The sequence below is a fragment of the Bidens hawaiensis genome, unplaced genomic scaffold (assembly GCF_021521415.1).
Source record: "Bidens hawaiensis isolate Kalapana, Puna unplaced genomic scaffold, B.hawaiensis_p1.1 tig00022329_1, whole genome shotgun sequence".
In the NCBI taxonomy this organism is placed as follows: domain Eukaryota; kingdom Viridiplantae; phylum Streptophyta; class Magnoliopsida; order Asterales; family Asteraceae; genus Bidens; species Bidens hawaiensis.
This window is the reverse complement of record NW_027493478.1, coordinates 169,154-193,512: the sequence shown is the minus strand read 5'-3', so window position 1 is coordinate 193,512 and position 24,359 is coordinate 169,154. Positions and strand designations below refer to the sequence as shown.

At 38.3% G+C, this 24,359-nt stretch overlaps 1 pseudogene; it reads right to left on the bottom strand.

Moving 5' to 3' along the window:
• Positions 1–1,984: 1,984 nt before the first annotated feature.
• On the bottom strand, positions 1,985–21,664 carry LOC143565413 (autophagy-related protein 3-like; annotated as a pseudogene).
• Positions 21,665–24,359: the final 2,695 nt, after the last annotated feature.

Sequence of the window (24,359 nt, the reverse complement as noted above, 5' to 3'; positions counted from 1 at the left end):
TCAACCCACGAAGCTCGCGGTGCTTGTGCACTGGGTTGCAGATCCAGTTGATCCGTGGGTCGTTACGGATGGCAGCATGTGCAGGGTCGACCAAGATCACCTCAAAGTACTTGTATGTTGAGTCCTGCATTACAAAAATGTATGTGAGTTCTTTATGATAATGTTTAAAAATAATGCGCTTGATGAAATGATCAGGGTAAAAATAATATTGTTACTAATATCATACCTGGTTGAGCCAATACGAGTTGAGAACTTTAAGCCCGCCTAACTTTCTTCCAGCCCGTTCTTCAGCAACAGATCGCTTGCTTGCTACGTTGGAATTTGAGTTGAGTGACACCCTGGTTTGTTGGTTTTCCATACACAATACCCTTTGGAACAGGTCACTTTTATCCGAAACCCGAGAACCCGAACCGAAGTAACATTAAAGATGATGGTAACTTAAAATTGGTTTTGGTTAGTATGTTTTGTTATGTTCATTTGGGATCATTATTTATCCAGTAGTAACTAGTCACCTCCAGCAATAAAGTAAGTAAAAAACCTGGTTGGCTTTGTAGCCCATCGTCTGGTGGGGTGGGGTGAGTGAGCCGGACGATGGAAGGAAGCTGGCGATACTCCCAGCACCTGACACGCTGCATGAACCTCATGACATCCGACTGCTTCTTCCTCCATAGCTCCGATGCATAACTATAGGCACCTATTTGTTTGTTTGTTAGTTAAACACCACCAATTACATAACATACATACATACATGAGAATTAAATAAAGAAAGAATGAAATGGTTGAAGAATAGAATGCGTACCCATTGTTATCCTTTCTATCAAGATCAAGATCAACAAAGATTAGGGTTTTAGACTAATAAAGGATGAGACAGACACTACTGGCCCCAACCCCCTCCTCCTCAGCCCTCATCATTTTCATTTTTCTTTTGTTTTTTCTTTTCCTTTTTCTATTTTTTAACATGTTTTTTTTTCACCATGAACGCTGAAAACATGGATACCCCTTTGAAAACCATCCATCTTAGAGGTACCAAAAAACTAATAAACCAATTGGATTAGAATTCATTGTCATAAATAAAACTTATAAACATGTTACTTTATAATATTTAGTGTATATAAACGTTAATCAAGTAAATAAATCACAGAAATACACAGCACAAGTTCTTTTACTTTTTTTTTTTCAAATGATACCATAATTTTACAATAAACCCAACACAGTTGTAAGCTTAATGAAGAACACCATTTCAAATCGCTTTAGCTTTGCAGCATTCCTGGAGAGCGTATCCGCTTATAACCTAAAGCAAGACAAGAAGGGGGTCTCTTACATATTTACCAATGGAGGAACCAATTTTGACACAAATATTCAAAATAGGCCAATTTGAGTTGTGTTTCATCTCACAAGTCAAACTAAATATATGTAAAAGGGAAATGGATAAACTGAAAACACTATTAACAAGCCGACCCGAGTCAAGTTCGACTCGTTTAATTTAAAGAGAGCCTCAGCTCATCTAATATTTATTATTTACTTCAAATTAAATTATAAGTTGTCCTTTATAGATTGCAATATTATAAAGAACAAAAAAAAGTTCTAATTGTCATTATTTCACTTGAATAGATTTAGAACTAATAATAATCTTTTATAATTAAACTTTAAATATAACTTAATGTATACTGTTTAATTTAACTTTATCATAGTCTTGTTTATTATAATAATTAGTAAAAGTATATTTAAAGTATTAAATAAAAGTTGTATTAAATAGCAGGCGCAAGCTCGATGAGTGAAGCTTGCATTTGAGCTCGTTCATTAAATGTGTCTCGAAAGAAGCTCAAGCTCTTTTAAACTCGGTTTGATTCAAGCTTTTAGCCAGCTAATCCCGAGTTTCTCACATCCCATTACTTTCTAATGCACAAAACATCTTACATTGTTTTATTCATAGACTTTAATTACAAACAAACCTTTCAAGCAGGAAGAGGGTGGATATCTTTAATCAGGAACTGGAGCTCCAGAGGTAAAAGTCCATGGTCTCATCATATTCAATAGTTGGAATTACAGTAGTCAAAAATTTCAAGAATAAGAAGAGATACACGCACCACATAACAATATTTAATATCAACACAAAAGAGCAACACTCAGCATTAAAATTCTAAATCATATTTGTTAACAAGTCATGGTTATTTATAGTTATTCCATAAGATGTGAAAGAATTACTTGTCAACTTGTGGTTTAAGTCCTCCTGCTATTAGGGGATTGTTGAATCCAAGATTAGCACGGATGACGTTTCCAGACTCATCAAGATCCATGTCAAACTCCTCTTCTCATGTTGTTGGGGTGTTATCCTTCTTAGGGATCAGGAAACCTAAGTTCCTGCCCAGATCTTCTTGATATTATAACACAACCAAGATAATAATGTTCCTGCCTAGATATAGATGAAAATATAATGTGGTGACGTTAGAGGGAGAGATGTCTCCGGCTCAGAGTAAGATCATCATCGCCATCACGATCATCTCCCCGTGCATACAAGTGTGCAAGACACTAGAGATATGAGAAGGGTCAGAGAGATTAACCTGGTCGGGAGGAAGGGAGCCTCTTCCTATTTATAAGATGGAACCTGGGCTGTAAACCTAACGGGCTAGCCTTTACCTGGGTTATTAATGTCAGGCCCATTCACGTTTGTCTTGTTGGACCTGGGCCTACTTCTGAGGATATCTCAACAAGTCCCCAGTCTCTTGTTTTAGTTATTTATGACTAGGACGAGAGACTTAATCATTGTATTTTCTTCTTCCTTTTTTCCGTCGGGATCCAATGTTGGTTGATGGGTGTATCCAATGGAGGCGGTGGTTTTCCTTCTTATTATAGTGTCATAAAATAGTGATAGTTCATTACATACTTTGAATTTCCTGATTTGGCCTTCCCCGTATAACTAATCGCGACTTTCTAGTTGGAGTACCACTCGGGCATTTATTTCCTTGGTTATGGACTTTTAGGCCTTTAATTATATGTTGGGCCTAAAAGTGGGTTGGCTCTTTGAGCTAGTGGGTTAAGATGTTGTTTTATTGGGTCACGTCCTGGGTTGTCTCTTCAAGTCCCCCAGTCTCTTGTGCTAATTATTATGATTGGGATACGAGACTTTAAGCCTAAACTTCTGGGCTAATAGGTTAATGTTTTCTTCAAGGGTAGTAATGCTAGATGTACCAAGTCCATTGTATTTGATGTAGCTACATGTTTGGTATTCTAGATAGTAAGATGGTACCTCAATCACGTTGATTGTTTGTTGGTGACTTCAAGGTTTGAAGATTGTTCGGATGTTGAAGTAAGAAAGTAGTGATGCTTATCTCTTTGGTCAAATTCTTTTTATTTGACTGGACCCATTTCTGGTGTTCTCTATTACTTATTATGGAGGAGTTTGTCAAATAGTGTTTATGGCTTTCTGATGGAAAGGGTTATTTTCCTCAAGTATGGAAGTATCGGTAATGAGACCCATTAGAGGAGTTATTTCTCATCCAGTGAGAGATATAATTACCAAGTTTGGTTGAATTGTAAATTCCTCATATATTGGGGTTGTTACCTAGAAATATTTAATAAGGCCTTCATCATACTTGAAGGACTGGCTTCTAGGGTTTCCATTATGGAGAGGAATTTATACTTGACTCCCCCTAGAGGGTTTCTCGGCTGAACCCTGAGTTGCATAGCTCCCATACAAAATTTCAGGAATTGGATAAGTATCGATTAGTTTTGGAGATAATGTGCAGAAAGTTTGCGGATTATTATGGTGAAATTGAGCAAAGGGATAAAACTTTTTTTTTCTTCTTTTGTTTCATCATCCTTTCTTCTTTTTCTTTATTTTTTACTAGTATTATGATCTTCTTCTTTTGTTCCATTGGGATTCAGCTATGATAGATAGGAGGTTGATCTGGGTGGATTTTAAGGATGTTGGTGCATAATGTCAGTAGTTCATAGTCTAGTGTCTGTAATCGAGTCTGTAATGATTAATTATGTTTTATATGTCTTAAGCGAAGTTACTAACAAGTTCGCTGTTTAGGCGAACTTGTTAGTCAAGCGAAGTTGTCGTGTATTTATATAGGTTACGGCTTAGCTTAGAAAAATAGTTCGTGTGATCATTATCGAAGTTACGAGAGCTGTAACGTGAGGACGAGAGTTCGTGTCTGTAATAGTGATATTGTATCACGTGTTTTGGTTATAATATAACGTGTTTGTTTATCGTATCGGGTTTGATCTATTCGTGTCTTCTACGCTCGTAACGACCTACGCAGGGATTCCGCACCTATGTAGATCGAGATATCTCGTGTTGATCCATCCAGGGAACCTACAATTGGTATCAGAGCTTCGGCTCGATTGTGTGGTTCGGGATATTCACGCGGGTGTAGAAATCGTCCCGTTTCGACTATTCGCGGGACGTGTTTTCTGTGTTTTTGTGTCATTCTTACCTCTTACCATCGTATACAACCCTTTACACCGTCAAAAACCTCGAAAAATCCAGATTCCAGATCTGCAGAAACTTAGGTGTTCATCAGGCGAAGTTGCAGTCACTGTTCGTAGGGTTTCGGCGAAGATATAAGGTTAAGCGAAGTTATCCACAACTTCGCCTACCTTCTCAAGTTCGCCTAACTCAAGCGAAGTTCTCTACAACCTCGCCTACTTCCTAAGTTCGCTTACCCTAAGCGAAGTTACACTCAACTTCGCCAAGTCACGCGAATTTAAGAAAGATCCAGCGAAGTTAAGTCTAAGCGAAGTTATCCGTAACTTCGCCTACAGTACTTTTCAGAAGAAATTTTTTTTTGATTTTTTCGAGTTTCTTAGTTTTCGAGAAAGATGTCATCAATTAACATCTCTGAGTTAGTAAAGATGGAAGTAGAAGCAAGCTCAGCTACAAAAGCACCAAGGTTGCTGAAGGGAACCGATTTCGTTGCATGGAAGGATCGGTTCGAACAATATGTCAAGTACCAGGATGCGAAAATGTGGGTATGCATCCAGGATGGTTATATTCCACCAACTATGGAGTACGAAGGTCGTGATCAGATCAAGAAGTACAGCAAAATGGAAGATGAAGAGAAAAAGTTGTATGAGGCCGAGAGCAAGGCTCATGCTGCTATCACTATGGCTCTTCCACAAGAGATCCTTCATACGTTTAGAAAGTACAAGACAGCAAGAGAGCTTTGGGAAGCTCTTGAGAACCGGTTTGAAGGAAATGTGGGAATCCGTGCTTCGAAGATCAAATTGCTCAAAACCCAGTTCTCAGTCTTCAAGTATTTGAAGAATGAATCTCTAGATGATATCATCACCCGATATTATCATCTGATGACTGAACTGAGCAACTATTCAATTTCTTACCGAGAAGAAGAGATAGTTGAGAAGCTTCTTGATGCTCTCCCACCAAAATGGGAGATGTACACGGTGCTGATGAGGGAAGACAAAGACTTTCCCCAATATGATCTGGAAACGGCAGTCAACAAGCTCCGAACCTTTGAGCTTAACATGGTTAGAAAGGAGACACCTACGGATCAGGTTCAAAATCCAGGTATGTATGGTGCTAAAGTCAACTCTAGTTCAGGTTCGAAGACTGAATCAGCTGCCTACTACTCGAAGGGAGAGTCGGGTGCCAACTCATCACATGAGGGGCATGTGTCAGTCAACACGAATGGTGATGTTTGCTTTGTAGCAGGTGGATCTAGTGCTTCTAAACCGCAAGCAAGCAAGAGTAGTTACTCTCCAAGTATTCCTAGCAACAACTACTCTAAGATGCCTATGAGTGTCAAATCTGCTGAAGAGCAGTTTGCTCTCTATGCTTCTTTTATTGCTTCCTATGAGAACTACATTCAGGGGAAGATTGTTGATCCAGCTATGTTGGATGAAGACTATGACCAGATTGATGCTGATGATCTGGAAGAAATGGATCTGCAATGGCAGATGGCTATGATCGTGAGAAGAGTGAAACGGTTTATGAAAAAGACCGGAAGAAAGTTTGTCGGCGGAAGGCCAGGGTTTGACAAGACGAAGGTAAGATGCTACAACTGTCAGCAAAACGGCCACTTTGCTAAGGAGTGCAGAAATGAGCGTGTAGAACGTGGTCAAGGCAAGTCTACACAGCATAATGGAGGTTCTAAAGATTATAGTGCCATGATTTCCAGAGAAGATGGTGAATACAACTAGAACCTGCATTCTGAAGAAACTTTCGAACATGCCAATTTGGCGAATGTTGAAACTGCAGGAAGTGAGAAGGCTACAGGAGAAGAAAAAGCTTTCATGGCAGATGTTAAAGACCAGCTCTCCGAGGTATGTTCTAAACCTACTTGTTCTAAATGTGAAAACTTGTCTGAGCAATTAGCAACTATAACTGATCAGTATGTTGGTTTGGATGCTGAGTTTAAAACTTTAAAAGAAGATCATCACTTTACTAAAGCAAGAGAAAATAGCTATAAAGTTAAAATAAAAGCTTGTGAAAAGGATATTAAAAGTCTAAAAGCAAAACTTGCTGAAAAAATACAAGTGATTGATCTAAGCTATGAAGTTTTGGAAGAAAAAACCAAGCTAATAGCTGAAAGAGAAAAACAGATTGCTGATCACCAGGTGAAAGTGGTGGAACTGAATAGAAAACTTGAGCAGTTCAGAAATTCCTCTGCTATTCTTGATCACCTTGTTAGTGATCAAGGTTCCTCTGTTAAGAGGGGAGGAATTGGTTATCATGAGGTTCCACCACCTTATAATCACAATTACACTTTTAATCCTAGTGTTCAGAAATCTGTTGACTTTGAGGTTGTTCAGACAGTTCCAATTAAGGTAACTAGTAAAGAACCAGATGTTAGTAGAGGCGAAACAAGTACGCCTGTTTCAAGTGTTAAAATTTCTGATCCGAGTCCAGTCTCATCAAGTTCGGATAAGTCATCCGAGCCTGGTAAGGCAAAAGAGGAGGCGGTATTGCCAGATAGTGGAGACAAAAAGAAAACAACTAAAAAGAGTTCTCCGCTAAACCCGTATGTCCCACCTTATGTGAGACAAACGGGCGGTAATAATGCCTCGACATCTAAAACACCTGTTGATAAAAGGGTTGAACATAGGTATTGTTTTAGGTGTAATCAATTAGGGCACCTAGTTGCAGATTGCCCTCTGAAGCAGAGATTCAGAGGTGTGAGGCCTACTAAAACTGAGAATAAGTCTAATGGTAATCATAATACTGGTAAAAATGAAAACCATTCAAAATTCAGAAATGTGACTAATTCAGGTTTTCAAAGAAACCAATCTCAGTTTTACACTGCTAATAACCAAACCACAAGCTATAATTATTTTAATTCACAAAGGTTTGGAAGGCCTCACAATCAATCTACAAGGAGGTATACTAATAGGACTTACAGGAATTATACAGAGACTAACTTTGGAAAGCCAAGGTTCGGGATGTATAGATCCAAGACCAATTGGTCTTGGGTCCCTAGATTCAAATCTTTAGCTTTTATCGTGCAGGAACAGTTGAACAGGGCTGCAAACAACCTATGGGTTGTGGATAGCGGCTGTTCCCGGCACATGACGGGTAACAAAAACTTGTTACACGATTTGAAACCTGTTCAAGGAGGGAGAGTGAGCTTTGCAGGAGAAAGTGGAGGCAAGATTACAGGAATGGGAACGGTGTCTAATGGAAAGATGACTCTAGAAAAAGTAAACTTTGTCGAAGAATTGAAGCACAATCTGCTGAGTGTGTCGCAGATCTGTGATAAGGAGTACACCGTACATTTTACAAAGAATGAGGCGATTGTGTTACATCCTGGTTTTCAGATACCAGAGGAGTGGATTGTGATGAAAGCTCCACGTGAGAGGAATACGTATATTATGGATATGAGGTCGACTGAAATGGCCACAGAAGAATCATGCCTTATGACAAAAGCGAGCGAATCGGAGTCCGAATTGTGGCATAGGAGAATGGGGCACATTCATCTTCGGAAGATGAACCACATTGTCAAGAATGGACTTGTGCTGGGCGTTCCCTTGAAAAGTTTCAACTTTGAAGACAAATGTCTAGCGTGCAAGAAGGGAAAGCAGCACAAGAAATCCCATCACACCAAGAAGGTCAATTCTATTGTCAGTACTCTAGAATTGCTTCACATGGATCTCTTCGGTCCCGTGAATGCAAAAAGTCTAGGTGGTACTTCATACTGCTTGGTGATCACTGATGATTACTCACGATATTCGTGGGTATATTTCCTGAAATCAAAAGATGAAACGGCTCAGATGGTGAAGAATTTGATTACCAAAGTTGAGAACGTTATGGATAAAAGGGTTAAGTTCATCAGGAGTGACAATGGAACTGAGTTCAAGAATTTTGAGATGGAGATCTTCTGCCTTCAGAAAGGGATTGACCACCAGTACAGCGCTCCGTATACTCCGCAACAGAATGGAGTGGCTGAAAGGAAGAACAGAACGTTAATTGAAGGAGCCAGAACAATGCTGGCTGATTCGAAGCTTCCTGTGGTGTTTTGGGCTGAAGCTGTTGCTACAGCCTGCTATATCCTTAATAGAGTCTTGACTGTTAAAAGACTTAATAAAACGTGTTATGAGCTTATGCATGGGAAGAAGCCCAACTTGAGTGGTCTTGAACCATTCGGGTCCCCTTGTTCGATTTTAAAAACAAATTCTAAATTTGGTGAAGTAGCCGATGAAGGAATCTTAGTCGGTTATGTTGTTGGGACTCCCAACAGACGTGTCTTTAATACATCGACCAGCAAGGTTGAGGTGGTGTGTAACACCGATATCACAAGTTACAAACCGCCAAAACCAAGCAACGGACCTGCTGAGTTTTTCGAGTATGATAGACTTTTTAAGTCTTTTAACATACCGTATTTGGATAGTGCAGAAGAAGAAGAGAGAGTTTGCTACGAAGATGATCCTTGATGAAGAAGAAAATCTAGTGCAAAGACAGCTGTTTGATAAATGTCAACCTTCCTCATCAAATGCTATCGATACCCCTGCTGCCTCTCCTGAAGAAGAATTTTTCAATCCGTTTCACTCTCAGCAAGAAACAACCATTGACGAGCTCTCTTCTAACTTGGAAGACAATTTGCATGTCGGTTCTGTTCCGACCACGAGAATTCATAAAGATCACCCTTTGGAGAATGTGATTGGTGATGTGTCCTCCGGTGTACAAACAAGACGTAGCTTGAATGAGCACACCTGTGTTTACACAAGCATTAAGGAGACAGGCATAATCAACGAATGCTTGTACACCTGCTTTATCAGCCAGATTGAACCAAAGAATTATTAAATGGCTCTAAAGGACAGCTCGTGGGTCGAAGCCATGCAAGAAGAGCTGGCTCAATTCAAGAAAATGGAAGTTTGGACTTTGGTTGAAAAACCAAAGAATGTGCATGCGATAGGCACAAAATGGGTTTTTAAGTGCAAGAGAGATGAGAAAGGGATTATTATAAGAAACAAGGCGAGGCTAGTCGTTAAAGGTTTTAATCAACAAGAGGGGATTGATTATAATGAAGTGTTCGCTCCTATGGCAAGATTGAAAGCCATTAGATTGTTTTTGGCATTTGCTGCTTATAAGAAGATGAAGGTATTTCAGTTGGATGTGAAAAGTGCGTTTCTAAATGGGAAAGTTGATGAGGTTGTGTATGTTGAGCAACCTCCGGGTTTTCCTGACCCAGACTTTCCAGACCACGTGTACAAGTTAAGCAAGGCGTTGTATGGACTACATCAGGCACCTCGTGCCTGGTACTTAACTTTATCAGATTACTTGCTTGAAAATGGGTTTGAAAGAGGGAAGATAGATAGCACGTTGTTCTTCAAGAGAGAAGGAAGCGACTTCCTGCTGGTGCAAGTCTACGTGGATGACATTATCTTTGCTGCATCAAAAGTCTCCATGTGTCAGGAGTTTGAGGCCATCATGAAGAAAAGGTTTGAAATGAGTGCTATGGGTGAACTAACTTTCTTTTTAGGATTGCAGGTTGATCAGAAGAAGGATGGGATGTTCATTCATCAGACCAAGTATGTCCATGATGTGCTCAAACGTTTCAAGATGGAGGACAACACTCCATTTGATACTCCAATCTGCGTCAACCATAAGTTGGGTGCTGAGACAGACAATGACGCAGATGTGGACCCAACTCAGTATCGGGCTATTATAGGTTCTTTAATGTACTTAACTGCTTCTAGGCCTGATATTATGTTTGCAGTTTGTCTTTGTGCTCGTTTTCAGGCAAACCCAAAGGAATCTCACATGAAGGGTGTGAAGAGGATCTTGCGGTATCTCAAAGGCAAACCGAAGCTGGGGTTGTGGTACGCAAAAGGAGGAGACTTGGAGTTGGTCGCTTACACAGATTCTGATTATGGAGGGTGCAATCAGAGTCAGAAGTCAACAACTGGAGGATGTCAGTTTCTTGGTGGCAGATTGGTGTCGTGGCAATGCAAGAAGCAGACTTCAGTCGCCATTTCAACATGTGAGGCAGAATACATGGCAGCATCCAACTGCTGCTCCCAGGTTCTTTGGATTCAACAACAGTTGCGCGACTATGGTCTGAATTTCTCACTTACTCCTATTTGCATTGATAACACAGCTGCTATCTCAGTAACTAACAATCCCGTGAAGCATAGTAAAACTAAACATATTGACATACGTCATCATTTTATACGGGATTGTGCTGAGAAGAAACTGATTGTGCTTGAAAAGGTGGATACGCTTGATAATTTCGCTGATTTATATACTAAAGCGTTTGACAAATCAAGATTTCAAAACCTTGTTGAGTTGAATGGGATGATCAATCCCGAGTAACCATGCTTTTTGTGCATATTAAAAAAAAAAAAAAAAAAAAAAAAAAAAAAACGTCACTATCGCTTAGAACAATGTTGGTTACCTCAGTTTGATGGACATGTCTTAGGATATGTTTGGTCCTCATTTCTACTTGTAGAATATGAGGATAGCCATTAACCAGACGACTGAAAGTGACCGGGGCGGTTTATGATGAGTTTTCATTCTTTCGCTTAAAATTAGTCGATCATACTTAGTTAGAAGGACACATACTAGTATGTGGTCGGTCCAGCTGATCCATTGGATCTTCGGGATAGCCGTTGACCTGAAGACTTTGATTTGGTCGGGGCGATAGAAGTTAAATTTTTCTTTAAGGGAAATGAAATTATTTTTCGAGTCTACTACTTCGTAAGAAGTTCTGTTACTATGTTTTAACAGAAAATTGATCCAACCTTGGAAAATGATAGATTTACTGATTCTGTATGCTTAACTAGTGAAGTTATTAGGCTTAAAAGGCTTTAGAACAGTCATTGTATGTCATGGTAGCTTTTTATGGTGCGTAAAAGTAGAAGTGATACAAACTAAATCTACTCGATTTTACGTGGAAACTCCTTAAGAGTTTTGCATGTCTTCATATATATCTTTCCGAATGATAGGCAGAAAAGCGATTACCCAGTCATACACGAGCCCGTAAGTGTTCTGATTCCCGTAAAGATAGTGTGTGAAGAAACTGCAGTGATCCAGATTCGGGACTTGCAGTTGTTTACTACTTTGAAGTCTATGTAAATGTTCGTTTAAAAAAAAAAAAAAAAAAAAAAAAAAAAAAAAAAAAACCTTATGAGTTATTGAAACATTCTTGAGCTGACAATGTCAAGACTTCTCAATCACGATGTAAGAAAGAGAACGGGAAGCAGATGAAGAATACTTACAACCTTAATCAGACACTACGGGTCGAGGTCAATTCGGGGTGACTTGGGGAAAGCCAAATACGCTTTGAGAATAGATAGGAGGCATCATAATCTCTGAGTTGTTGCCCACTTAAATTTTGAGCTTAATTGAACTTAACTCGTATCACAGAAACGATGAAAACCATCTTAAGTTATTTACATGCTTACAACCTGTTTTTTTATGTCATAATACAGCTAAACACGGATCTATGTGACAGTAACGTAATTAGTATGATTCCTGTTCGGATCTTTTCTAAAACGTAGTAGTCCCTGTCGAGACTGAAATTTGATCCCTTGTACTTTAATTTTTAAAAGTTTTTCGTACTTAGGTAGTTTTATGATTTTATAACTGGTTACTTGGTCTTGATTGTATTTTTTAACTCTTTAAAGGAAGTTTTAAAAGTTAATTGCAAAATGTTCAAATTATGAGGTTTGATTTTGTAAATATAGGCGAAGTTGTTAAATAGGCGAACTTGTGAATAACTTCGCCTAGGCGAAGTTAACCGTAACTTTGCCTGTATAACCCAGACCCTATATAAAGGTTTTTAAAAGTCAAACGTTTCATTATTCCAAGAACACAGCGAACTTATTCCGAAATTCCAGCGAACTTAACACCAAAGAGAAGAAATGATAGAGACGATGATCCCAATGCATCGAAAGGTGCAGGTGGTGAGTTGCCAAGAACTACTCAAGCTCTTGGGACTTCCACAGCTCAGGGGGAGTCAACAGGTGCAGGTGACGATGTGGTGGTTCTGGTAGATGACGAGGAGATGGGAGATGATGTGATCGATGCCTTGAAGGAGTTGGATGATGATATGTTGGATGATGAATTTATGTGTGAAGATGATGTTCTACCAGTCGAAGAGATTGAAAAGATTGGTGCAGAAATTGTGATAGAAGATGATGTTGAAGAAGGTGAAATAGTTGAGGAGAATGTTGAACACGAGATCCCTGAAGTTGAAAAGTCAGATGTATGTCAAGATACAGTAGATGATGATACAGAATGGGAGGAGCAGCCTAGATGGAAGGAAGGCTATGCTCATTGGTTTATCAAAACTAAGAAGCCTGCTGTTCCAACCATGTTCAAGAAAAGTTATAATATCAAAGGCTATGCTGAATCAAAGAAAGGAATTATCTGTTGGCTATATGATGAACAGTTAAAAGTGTTCGTGGTGAAAAGATATGATGGGATCCAATACTTTAAGAGGACGTTGAGATCTCTCAATACATTGCCTGAATGTGAGGTGAAGGATTTGGCTAGATTGGGGTTGATTAATAGAAGCGACGACAACATGGCCAAAGTTATTGGGAAGATTGTGTGGAAAGAAAGTATTAAAGAAAAGAAGTTTGAGTTATTAAAGCCATAGAAGGGAAAGCTAGTGGAAGATAAGGAAAGAGGAATGATAGCAGATGGCAAGCCATGGATGGTAATGAAGTACAAACCGATTCGATGCATGAAAGAGGTTCCAATGAAGACTATGCCTCAAGATGTGTTGAAAGATCTTAAATGGTGGTATGTTGATTGCCAGACTGCTGAAGCCGTGATGAAAGACAAAGACGAACAAGAAGTGCTAAGAGTGTATGATCCGATGCATCTTGTTAATTTATCGAAAGCTGATATGCAGGTGTTAAATGAAAAGAAGATATTTTATATTCCTGCTTGAAAAGACGAAGCGAGGAAATATCAGCGAGTAGTCACGGTCTGCGTAAGAGAGGGAGTGCATGCATGAAGATTACAAGACAAGTGCTTAAAGATAAAGACATGAAGCTACTGCCAAGGGGGAGTCTGTTGGTGCATAATGTCAGTAGTTCATAGTCTAGTGTCTGTAATCGAGTCTGTAATGATTAATTATGTTTTATATATCTTAAGCGAAGTTACTAACAAGTTCGCTGTTTAGGCGAACTTGTTAGTCAAGCGAAGTTATGGACAACTTCGCCTGAACATGCCAGGCGAAGTTGTCGTGTATTTATATAGGTTACGGCTTAGCTTAGAAAAATAGTTCGTGTGATCATTATCGAAGTTACGAGAGCTGTAACGTGAGGACGAGAGTTCGTGTCTGTAATAGTGATATTGTATCACGTGTTTTGGTTAAAATATAACGTGTTTGTTTATCGTATCGGGTTTGATCTATTCGTGTCTTCTACGCTCGTAACGACCAACGCAGGGATTCCGCACCTACGTAAATCGAGATATCTCGTGTTGATCCATCCAGGGAACCTACAAAGGAAGAATTATAGGCTACCTTGACTGAAGTTAGGTGGTTGTAGATGGTGCCACAAGGAGAAAGAGTGTTTGCATATTGAGGTTCCGTTAGTCAAAGACATTTCCCTGTTGGTGGTTAATCATTCATGGTAGTTTCAAAGAGTTTCAAATGATTATTTGATTGTGTGAGGAACAACCAAGAACATTTGTAGTTGGCTATGTTTGCTCTGTGCAGGGAATCATAACTGAGAATCTTCGCCTATTGCTGACGAGTGGACTAGTGAAGCATATGGCGCTTTTGCTTTGGCTGTTCATTTTCTCCTTAAAACCTTTTCGCTTCAACTCTCTTCGGACACAAATATACATTTTTCCAATCTAGGAGAAACTATTTGATGTGATCCATCCGTCTCCAACTGATGCAGTTCAAACTTCCTTGATTCCTTATTGATCTGTTTTTGAGAATAAACATCCATCAAGGACGGGGAGGCCGGAGGCAGATCTGGTGAAGAATATCTTTATCTGATAAATGATCCATCTTTCTCATACTAATGTTATACTATCACAAGAATGTGTTAATAAAGCTCTTGATATAATATGTATTTGGTCATAGAAGAGTCCCATTGGGGACAAAGATGACCTAAGAAAAGACAAGTAAGCCTATAGTTCCATTCAGGACGGAGATGACCAGAGATTCCTGTCTTCATATGATAGGTACGACTAGTTTCAAAATCTTATAGATATCCGAGAGTGACCGTTCATAGTGGAGCTATATCATGATAGCCCCCATATTATAATGGTGTTAGCCTTTAGGAAGGGAATTTTATAGTTTGTGCCTTGAGAAAAGGCTTTTTATTCTTTATGCCTTGAGAAAGGGCTTTTTATACTTTGTGCCTTGAGAAAGGGCTTTTTATACTTTATGCCTTGAGAAAGGCTTTTTATATTGTTTAGTCAACTAGTAGCCCAGCGGCGGGGCCTTTCAAACGCTCATTGCATTGGAGTTATAATTTTCATATGATCAATGCATTGATTGTTGCCTTTAGAAAGGGCTTTTTCCCTTAAGAAGGGCTTTTTATATCTTTTGCCTTGAGAAATGGCTTTTTTATATCTTATGCATTGAGAAAGGGCTTTTTTATTCTTTATGCCTTGAGAAAGGGCTTTTTATACTTTATATTTTTTTTCTCGGGGAAATACAAATATTGTGCCTCATGGGGAGGTTTTTTTTCTTCTATCAGGGGAAATATATAAATAAACATGTCTCCCCATAAGGAACTTTCTCTCTTCTGGAAACGTATATGTAAGCTAGCTTCATAGAAGGAGCTTTTCCCTTCTGGAAAAAATAATTCAACAATTATCTGTTTGTTCGTATTTATTATTTAAATCTTACCGTACGGTTAACCATAGATATAAGGCATGATTGTCTCTTCTTCCATCCACCTGGGTAATCAATTGATGCCCAGAGACTTAGAGATCATTCATTCGTGCATAAATGCCTTCAAAGGATAGATGTCCCTCATGGGCTGTTTTTGTCACTCGATAAGGTCTTTGTTCGCTTCATGATCAGCTAGATGTCCTTTAACCCGACCGTCCAGATAACCATCCGCAAATAAAGATCCTATTTGTTTGTCATAAATTATCGTTCCACTGGCATGCGGTAAGTAGGGTGGGGTTGACGTTTGTTATCGTCCAGTGCTAGTGCTCATGAGTAATCATCAATGACTATATGGTGCATGTGCCAGTCCGCCATGGTTTCTTGTTCCTCTAATCTTGTGTCTCCTTTAAAATTAGAAGAAGGCTCCTCTCATTCTGAAGGGACGTATCCATATATATATATGTGTGTGTGTGTGTGTGTTTATAGAAGGGAACTCTCTTTGTCATATAATATTTCGTGGAATGTTATTTGTAAGAGTTTTTCCCTTTTCATTATGGGGATAGCTTTTCTAATCAGCCATCCCATGGAGGGGGGGGGGGGGGGGTCTTCTTCCCCGACGAAAACTTTTGTATCCTGAGATTTTGCTTTAGGAAAGAGGTTCATTCTTTATGAAAAGGATCCTTCAGACACATCATCCCTTGGAAGAAGGTTCTTTTTCACGGGAAACTCTTGTTTTTAAGATGGGAGCTCCCTCTTTATGGAAGGAACCATTTAAACACATCATCCTCTGGAAGGGACATCTTCTTTCTCGGAGAAAACTCTTGTGATATGGGACTTTGCTTTGGGGAACGCATTCCTTCTTTACTGAAGGGGCATTTCAAACATATTATACCTTGGAATGGGCTTCTTCTTTTTCTTTAAATGTGAATGTCTTTGAAAGGATCGTTGTTTCTCTTCCCATGTAGAATGTCTTCAAATATCAAAACTTATGAGAGGGAGTAACTCCCTCGTCGTATGATCTTTTCCATGAGAAAAAAATCTTTAACTATAAAAGCTTATGAGCATATGGGTGATACACCATACTAGTCCCTCAGTTCAGTTCTACTGTGCGTAGTTAGTGGAATTGAACTTTACCAATTAAGCCATGTGAATGTCCTCTTGTTTCTTGTCTAAGTGTCCTTTAGCCCAAACCTCTGAGCAACAGGTTATGAATAATGAACATTGTTAGATGGCTTAATGCTACCGGGACAGACCTTGTTATGAAGGGTCTTATCATAAAGGGTTTTACTATTAAGGGAGTTTATGGGAAGGGTCTAGTTAAAGCCCAACTAAGTTAAACCCTTGTTATGAGAGAATTTAATAGGAAAGGCTTCATAAGGATGTGTGTCATTGGGGTGGGCTTTGCTTGACAGACTTCGTCCAAATGACTGAGGCTTTATTTGGCAGGGCCTCACCTATACGACTGGGATTTTATTTATTTATTTATTATCTATTTTTTTGGAAGGGCGTCGCCCAGACAACTGGGTCTTTATTTGGAACAACCTCTAGGAAACTGGGATTTTATCTTAAAGGATTTTGTTATTAAAGGAATTCAAGAGAAAGGTCTCGTTAGGAAAGGATTTATCCAGAAAACTGAGGTTTTATGGATGAGGGCCTCCATAGGAGGGGCCTTATCCAGAAAACTAGAGATTTATTGAGAAGGGCCTTATTAGGAGGGCCTTAACCAGTAAACTGGGGTTTTACTGTGAAGGGTATCGCTCAAAAAACTTGAGCTTTATTAGAAAGTGTATCTCCCAGAAAACTTGGGCTTCATTAGGAAGGGTATCGCCCAGAAAACTTAGGTTTCGTTAGGAAGGGTATCGCCCAGAAAAATTGGGCTTTACAGAGAGTACAATAGCTTAGGGGTGGTGAAGTCACATCACCTTTTGTCCTTTTACTTTTGTTTAAGGGTGATGTATTTTAACCTTTTGTCTTGTCACCTTTACTTAAAGGTGAAGTCATTTCACCTTTTGTTCCCTCTTTCTTATTTATATATTTATTTATGAGGGTTATGTTATCTTACAACCTTTCGTCCTTTCATCTTTCTTTAAATGTGAAGTCTTATCACTTTTCTTATTTTCTCCCTCGTACTTTTTTTATTATTTATTTATCCCATTAATTTTATATCAACATGTTGGGATAACTACCTACCTCGGGAGAGAATTTATTAAGAAGGATATCAGGAGAGAGGACCTTGTCCAGATAATTGGGGTTTTATTTGGAAATACCTCGTCCAGACAACTAAGGTTATATTCGGAAGGACCTTCGGAGAAGAGACCTTACCCAAAACACTATGGCTTATTGGGAAGAACCACAGGAGAATGGGCCTTACCCAGAATACTAGGGGTTATTGGGAAAGATCTCAGGAGAATGGACCTTACCCAGGATACTTCTTTATTGGGAAAGACCTCAAGAGGAGGGACCATATTCAGAAAAACTGGGTGTTATTGGAAGTACAATAACTTAAAGTTAGTGTAGTCACATCACTTTTTCTCCATTTTGTTTTTAATGCTCAATGACTAAAGATAGTGAAGTCAGATCACTTTTTGTCCCTGTTACTTTTTTCCTGCCCAGTGACATAAAGGTGATGAAGTCACATCACCTTTTGTCTCTTTTACTTTTTCATAAAGGTGATGTCTTTTCACCTTTTCTCTCCATTTTCCTCAGGTCACGTTTTATCAACTTTTGTCCCCTTTCTTTTTTTCTTTCCTTTAATTAATGTGAAAGGGTAATATCATATCAATCTTTTTATAAGGTTCAGGACGGAGTTGACTGGGTTTAACCCCATGTGTTTGGAGAGTCAAACCTCGATAGCCACAACAATGATGTATTTTCTCAATAGTTTATAATGAATAAAGTACAAGATTCGTAACCTGGACTGAAGTGGTTCAAGATTAGGTTGACCGGGCTCTAACCTGGGTGTATAGGGATCAAAACCGAGATAAAGGGCCTTGATCCCAATCTCCTATGATTCGAACATGTGCAGAAGGGGCTTTACTGCCCTTTCTACGTATCTTTGCGGGAAAATATGGATTAACCATGATTCTGGTAAGAAATGTTTTTGTAAGGACGGAGTGATTCCGAGGAGAATGCGGATCTGCCGTTGTGGATGTAGAATCCGAAGTAGTTTTCTCGGGTCCCACGGATGGCGCCAATGTTGAATCCAAGATTAGCACGGATGGCGTTTCCGGACTCATCAAGATCCATGTCAAACTCCTCTTTTCATGTTGTTGGGGTGTTATCCTTCTTAGGGAGCAGGAAACCTAAGTTCCTGCCCAGATCTTCTTGATATTATAACACAACCAAGATAATAATGTTCCTGCCCAGATATAGATGAAAATATAGTGTGGTGACGTTAGAGGGAGAGATGTCTCCGGCTCAGAGTAAGATCATCACCGCCATAACGATCATCTCCCCGTGCATACAAGTGTGTAAGACACTAGAGAGATGAGAATGGTTAGAGAGATTAACCTGGTCTGGAGGAAGGGAGCCTTTTCCTATTTATAAGATGGAACCTGGGCTGTAACCCTAATGGGCCAGCCTTTACCTGGGTTATTAATGTCTGGCCCATTCACATTTGTCTTGTTGGACCTGAGCCCACTTCTGAGGATATCTCAACAGGGATCAATTAGTTTCTTCATCACATCTGCATGTTTGCATGGATGTACAGATGCATGTTTTCCAAGAAAATGCGTATGATCTTCAACAGTTACCCGAGTTTGCTGAAAATGAGAGGCAACAACATATCATTTATATCAACATTCAAACTATATATCTAAAAACATGTATTTGACTAAAAAATAAATAAATTATGACAATTTATAACTGAGTATGTACTGCGCTAATGCTTACTGTTTTGCGAGCATGATCTTGACTGACATCCTCTAGAACTAATTATGGATCAAGAAGCATTCTTGACTGTAATTAATAATTTGCAAAATGATTTTCAGATATACAATACATATTTTTGTACTCTCCATTTATTATTATTCAAGTTTTCACATTGTGATTGATGATTCTAACCTCATCATAACCAATAAGCCAAACACGAGGAGTTTGATAATATTTATCATACCTGGAAAGGAAAAGAAAAAGGAAAGTGAAATGTAACATCATAAACAGCAAACCAAAAAAATCTAAACAAATGAAATTTGTATGTATATCAGTATTCCATTATGAAATGGACTCAACAGAGTTAAACATACGTGATGCTGACATCATAAGTTCAAGTTCATAATATGTTGCCATCATCAGGCTCTTGAGCAGCAAGATATATAGGCTGAAGAGTTGCCTGATCATTGCAATAAAAAAATCAGAGCTGTGTTTAAAAATATTCTCAATTGCTAATATTTTAAAATCATAACTTAAAAAGTATAACTGGATTCAAGTTTAATTTTTCAATATATATTTGGAAATATAGCCAATTCCTTTAATTCTAAACGAGTACGGCATTCATTCAGTTAATTACACAAAACTAAACTATTTAATAGTTAAGACAATGCACAAAGGACTGACATGTGTCATTATATGTTTGGTTCCTAGAACCACATAATCTAAATCAACCATTGCCAAAATCCTATATGTCAAAAGTATTCCACTTAAACTAGAAGAAAACAGCAGCAAGAGAATTAAAAAAAAAGAATCTTACAGGATCTGCCTCAATAAGGTTGTCAGATTCATCAAATTCTTCCATGTCTGGGATATCTGTTAGGTATCGAAGCACACACAAAAACAGTAATCAAAGAACAAAGAGACACGAGAGATTTACGTGGTTGGGTTACAGCATGTAACCTACGTCCACGGGGGCAACTAGGGTTTATTTTATTGAGTGATAATAATTTTACAAGTACAAGAGATCTATTTATAGTTTAGCTAATTAAGGTTAAACCCTTTGCTAATCTTGCTAAATAAGAAACCTAACAAACTGGGCTTTGGCTACTAGAGCTGGCCAACCCGTTTCTACCTTTATCTACAATTCTCAGCTATCCCATTATGGGCTGGGCTGAAGACAACATATCTCCACTTATCTCCCACTTGGTGTCTTCTGACCTCAAAATGCACCATCTCTTCCGTACTTCTGTAAAATGAAGAATCCCCTTTATTCTTCAGTTTCCCCTAGTTGCCCCACTTTCCTCATCTATTCCTGGAGACCAGCTGAAGCTATGCATAGCTTCAACTTATCCAGCACCACAGACTTGGTTAACATATCTACTGGATTCTTAGCACTTGGGATATTCTTTAAACTGATTGTTCCATTACTGATCAATCCCCTCACGAAGTGATACTTTATCCCAGTGTGCTTTGTCTTGATATGATAGACAAGATTCTTAGCAAGCTTCATTGCACTCTTATTGTCACAATACAATGAATAATCATGCTGATGCTTTCCTAACTCTTCAAGAAAAGTCTTCAACCAAATTAATTATATGCTCGCTACTGCAACAGCCATATAGTCGGCCTCTGTTGTTGATAGAGCCACACTTTTCTGAAGTTTTGAGGTCCAGCTCACTGTTGTGCCTCCCACTGTGAAAACATACCCTAGAGCGCTTTTGTATGTCTCTCTGCAACCTCCCAGATCTGCATCGGTATAACCTCTGAGCATAGTATCTTTACCCTTAAAACACAACCCATATTTTGGGTACCCTTAAAGTATCTACTTGACAGCTTCCCGTTCTTTACCTGGATTTGACATAAATCGACTGACTACCCCAACAACATGATCTATATCTGGTCGAGTGCACACCATAGCATACATGAGACTCCCAAACCGCTGATGCATAAGTAACCGTAGCCATTTCTGATTTTTCTTCTTCAGACATTGGTGATTGATGTTTAGTAAGCTTCAAGTGGCTTCCCAATGGAGTATTTCTAGTCTTGGTCTTCTCATTATTCATCATGAAAATCTTTAACACATTTCTTATGTATTTCTCCTAAGACAGTGTTAGTGAACCAATTCTTTTGTTTCTGGTAATACTTATCCCGAGTATTTGCTTGGCTGCACCTTAATCCTTCATCTCGAATTCTTTAGATATTTTTTTCTTAAATTTGCAAATCTCATTCATGTCAGACCTTGCTATCAGCATATCATCTACATACAGAAGTAGAATGATTTAGGAATTTCTGAAATTCTTTAGATAGCAACAGTGGTCAGTTTCACAACTCTTGAAACCTATTCTCTCCATGAAGTCATCAAACTTCAAGTATCACTGTCTCGGTGCTTGTTTCAGATCATACAAGCTCTTCTTCAGTTTACAAACCCAAATCTCTTTACCTTTTACTTGAAAACCTTCGGGTTGCTTCATGTAGATGTCTTCATCAAGATCTCCATGTAAGAAAGTTGTCTTGATAGTAGTCATCTTCACAACTGGAGAGAAGATTTCACTATAATTGACCCCCTCTTTCTGTTGAAACCCCTTAACCACTAAATGAGCTTTTAACCTCTTAGTTCCATCGTTCTCATCTTTAATCCTGTACACCCACTTATTCTAAAGAGCTTTCTTGTCTGGCGGAAGCTTTACAAGAACCCAAGTATTGTTCTTGTCTAAAGAGCCCATTTCTTCTTTCATTGCTTGCTCCCACTGGAACGATTCTTTTAACTTAACTGCCTCAGAGTAGCAATCATGTTCACCATTATCAGTTAAGAGAAGATAATTAAGTGAAGGACTTGTACAACCAGGACTAAACCTATCTGGCTGTTTAGCAGCTCTAGTGGATCTCCTGACCCACTTGTCAGGTTGTTGTGGTTGTTGTGGAAGCTGGTCATCTTCAAACTCTGAACTCCCACTATCTGATGACCCCACTGGTTCTTCAACACCACCGTTATAGGAACATGATCCTCATCATCCTAAACATCATGTACGTTAACTTGTAATGATTAGGATCGATTTGTTTATAATTACTATATGATGCGATATAAAGGAAATATATCATAAAGCAATCACAACACAATCACTCATAACATTAACTATATTGATATAACAATGAAGTACAAACTCAGATCAATCAGTCAAAAACTGTTCTGAAATCTAAACATGAAAGCCCTATAAATAGACTACAGTGACAGCATATAGGTTTTGGTCACCATATAAGCTTATACGCTTCCTGACTTATACATTTCACTTTACAACTTAAAAATATTAACAATTCAACCCTTTCCAAAATACAAATGACACATTTAGCCCACTAGACCTAGCATTAGACAAAAATGCTCTAACAAACTCCCTCTTGGATAATGCTAGATCTTAATTACAAACAAAATTCCTAAATCTGATTTCGACTAACTAATGATATAGTAGACCTCGGTCGTATCAACTTGAAAATGTGGATCTATCAAATTACCCATGAATGTTTTGGCAGCACCCCATGCATCCGAAGATCCAGACTGTTGACCTCGGTTGAATCTATAATAATGATGGTGAATAATTTTTTTATGAAAACACCATCATAGATTCAAATCATCTATCCAAGATATGGACAGATGATATTATGGGAAATAATCCACCCACTTGCGGATATTAGACTTGACTAGAAATCTTGTAATCATCCTTTCGTCCTTTCCTTGTAAAACCATGACCAAATTATCACTTCATCATCTTCCATTTCATCCTCATCTGCATCAGCTATCTTCATCTACAACAACACACTCAACATAGTTAATACAAATATGATCAATAAACACTGTTACTTCAAACCGTTTACCTAAAATAGTAACATTCCAACTTGCAAAAGACTTATTTCAATAATATCAGACACATGCAGTGTAAAGAAAGAAACAAGTAGTCATACCTTGATAGTTAACAACCTAGAGAGAAAAGCTGAAGTAATACACGAAACAGATATGAAAAAATTTGTGTGTAGGTGTTTTTAAGTACATAAAGATATAAAGGCAGACTTATTAATACTGAACCAACCGGTTTGTTGGTCAGCATTGAAACATGTGCAAATAGTATCCCACTAGAACTTTCCATCAATATAATATTCCAATCAGTGTATAAGGTTCAACGTATATGATACACGTCCGTATAAGATCATCATCCGTATAAGATCCTCAAAAGTATAAGCATATGAATGGTTAAGAAGATGAACATATAAGTATGTTGATCTTACACAAACTTATACGCCTTGTAAGTTCATCATACTTATACGTTTCAATCTAGGTCAAACCACAATTGATAAATCCAAACCATAACAGACATGAAATTTTGGACGAATAGTCGTGAACCTCAAACAAAGCAAACCCCTATGGATAAAGATTAGATTAAGTCCAATTAAGACCAAAATATTGAAAACGCTGTTTATCACTAAAACTCTTTTCAGATATGTCATATCAGCATGAAATTATACCTTGAATGACACTTGTAGTGTGCGAATCAACCACAAGTTCAATGAGCAATCAATAGCACCCAGATGTTCGGACAAATGATTTGAACATCGAACCAACTTGTAAGTCTCAAAGTCTATACGTTTGAAAATTATAAAAACTAAACGAATAACATGCTTATATATATCACACTTATACGCTCGTATAAGCTTTTGACTTATACGCCCGTATAAGCTCATCAATTTGATTACGATCCGTTTCACGTTCTTTCACAAAAAAATTTCACACATACGATCCCGATCAAGTCTAAACTAATGTCCTTGATGAATCCTTTGAAAATTTTGAACCAATTTTGCTTTTTTATTTTTTTTAACAAACAATTTCACATATTTTTGAATTTAATCAAGTCCAAGTTAATGACCTCGATCAATTCATTAAAGCATTTAATAATCATTTTTGAATAATTATGTCAAAAAACAACCTCTCGATTCTGATTCTTGAATATCCAGACCCGAATCACCTTTCACCAACATCGAAAATAACTTAGAAATGTAAAATCTTTTTGGTTTAAGAAAGAAAAGATGTAAACAAGACAAAGTATATCAAACAAATCACAAACAACATAAAACACATATTTTTGTGAGTTGAGCAAGGAATCATATTGATCAGTCCGTTCGTCCATCACGGTTTTCAGTTTTATTATGTCTGATGTTAAGTCAGTTATGGATATT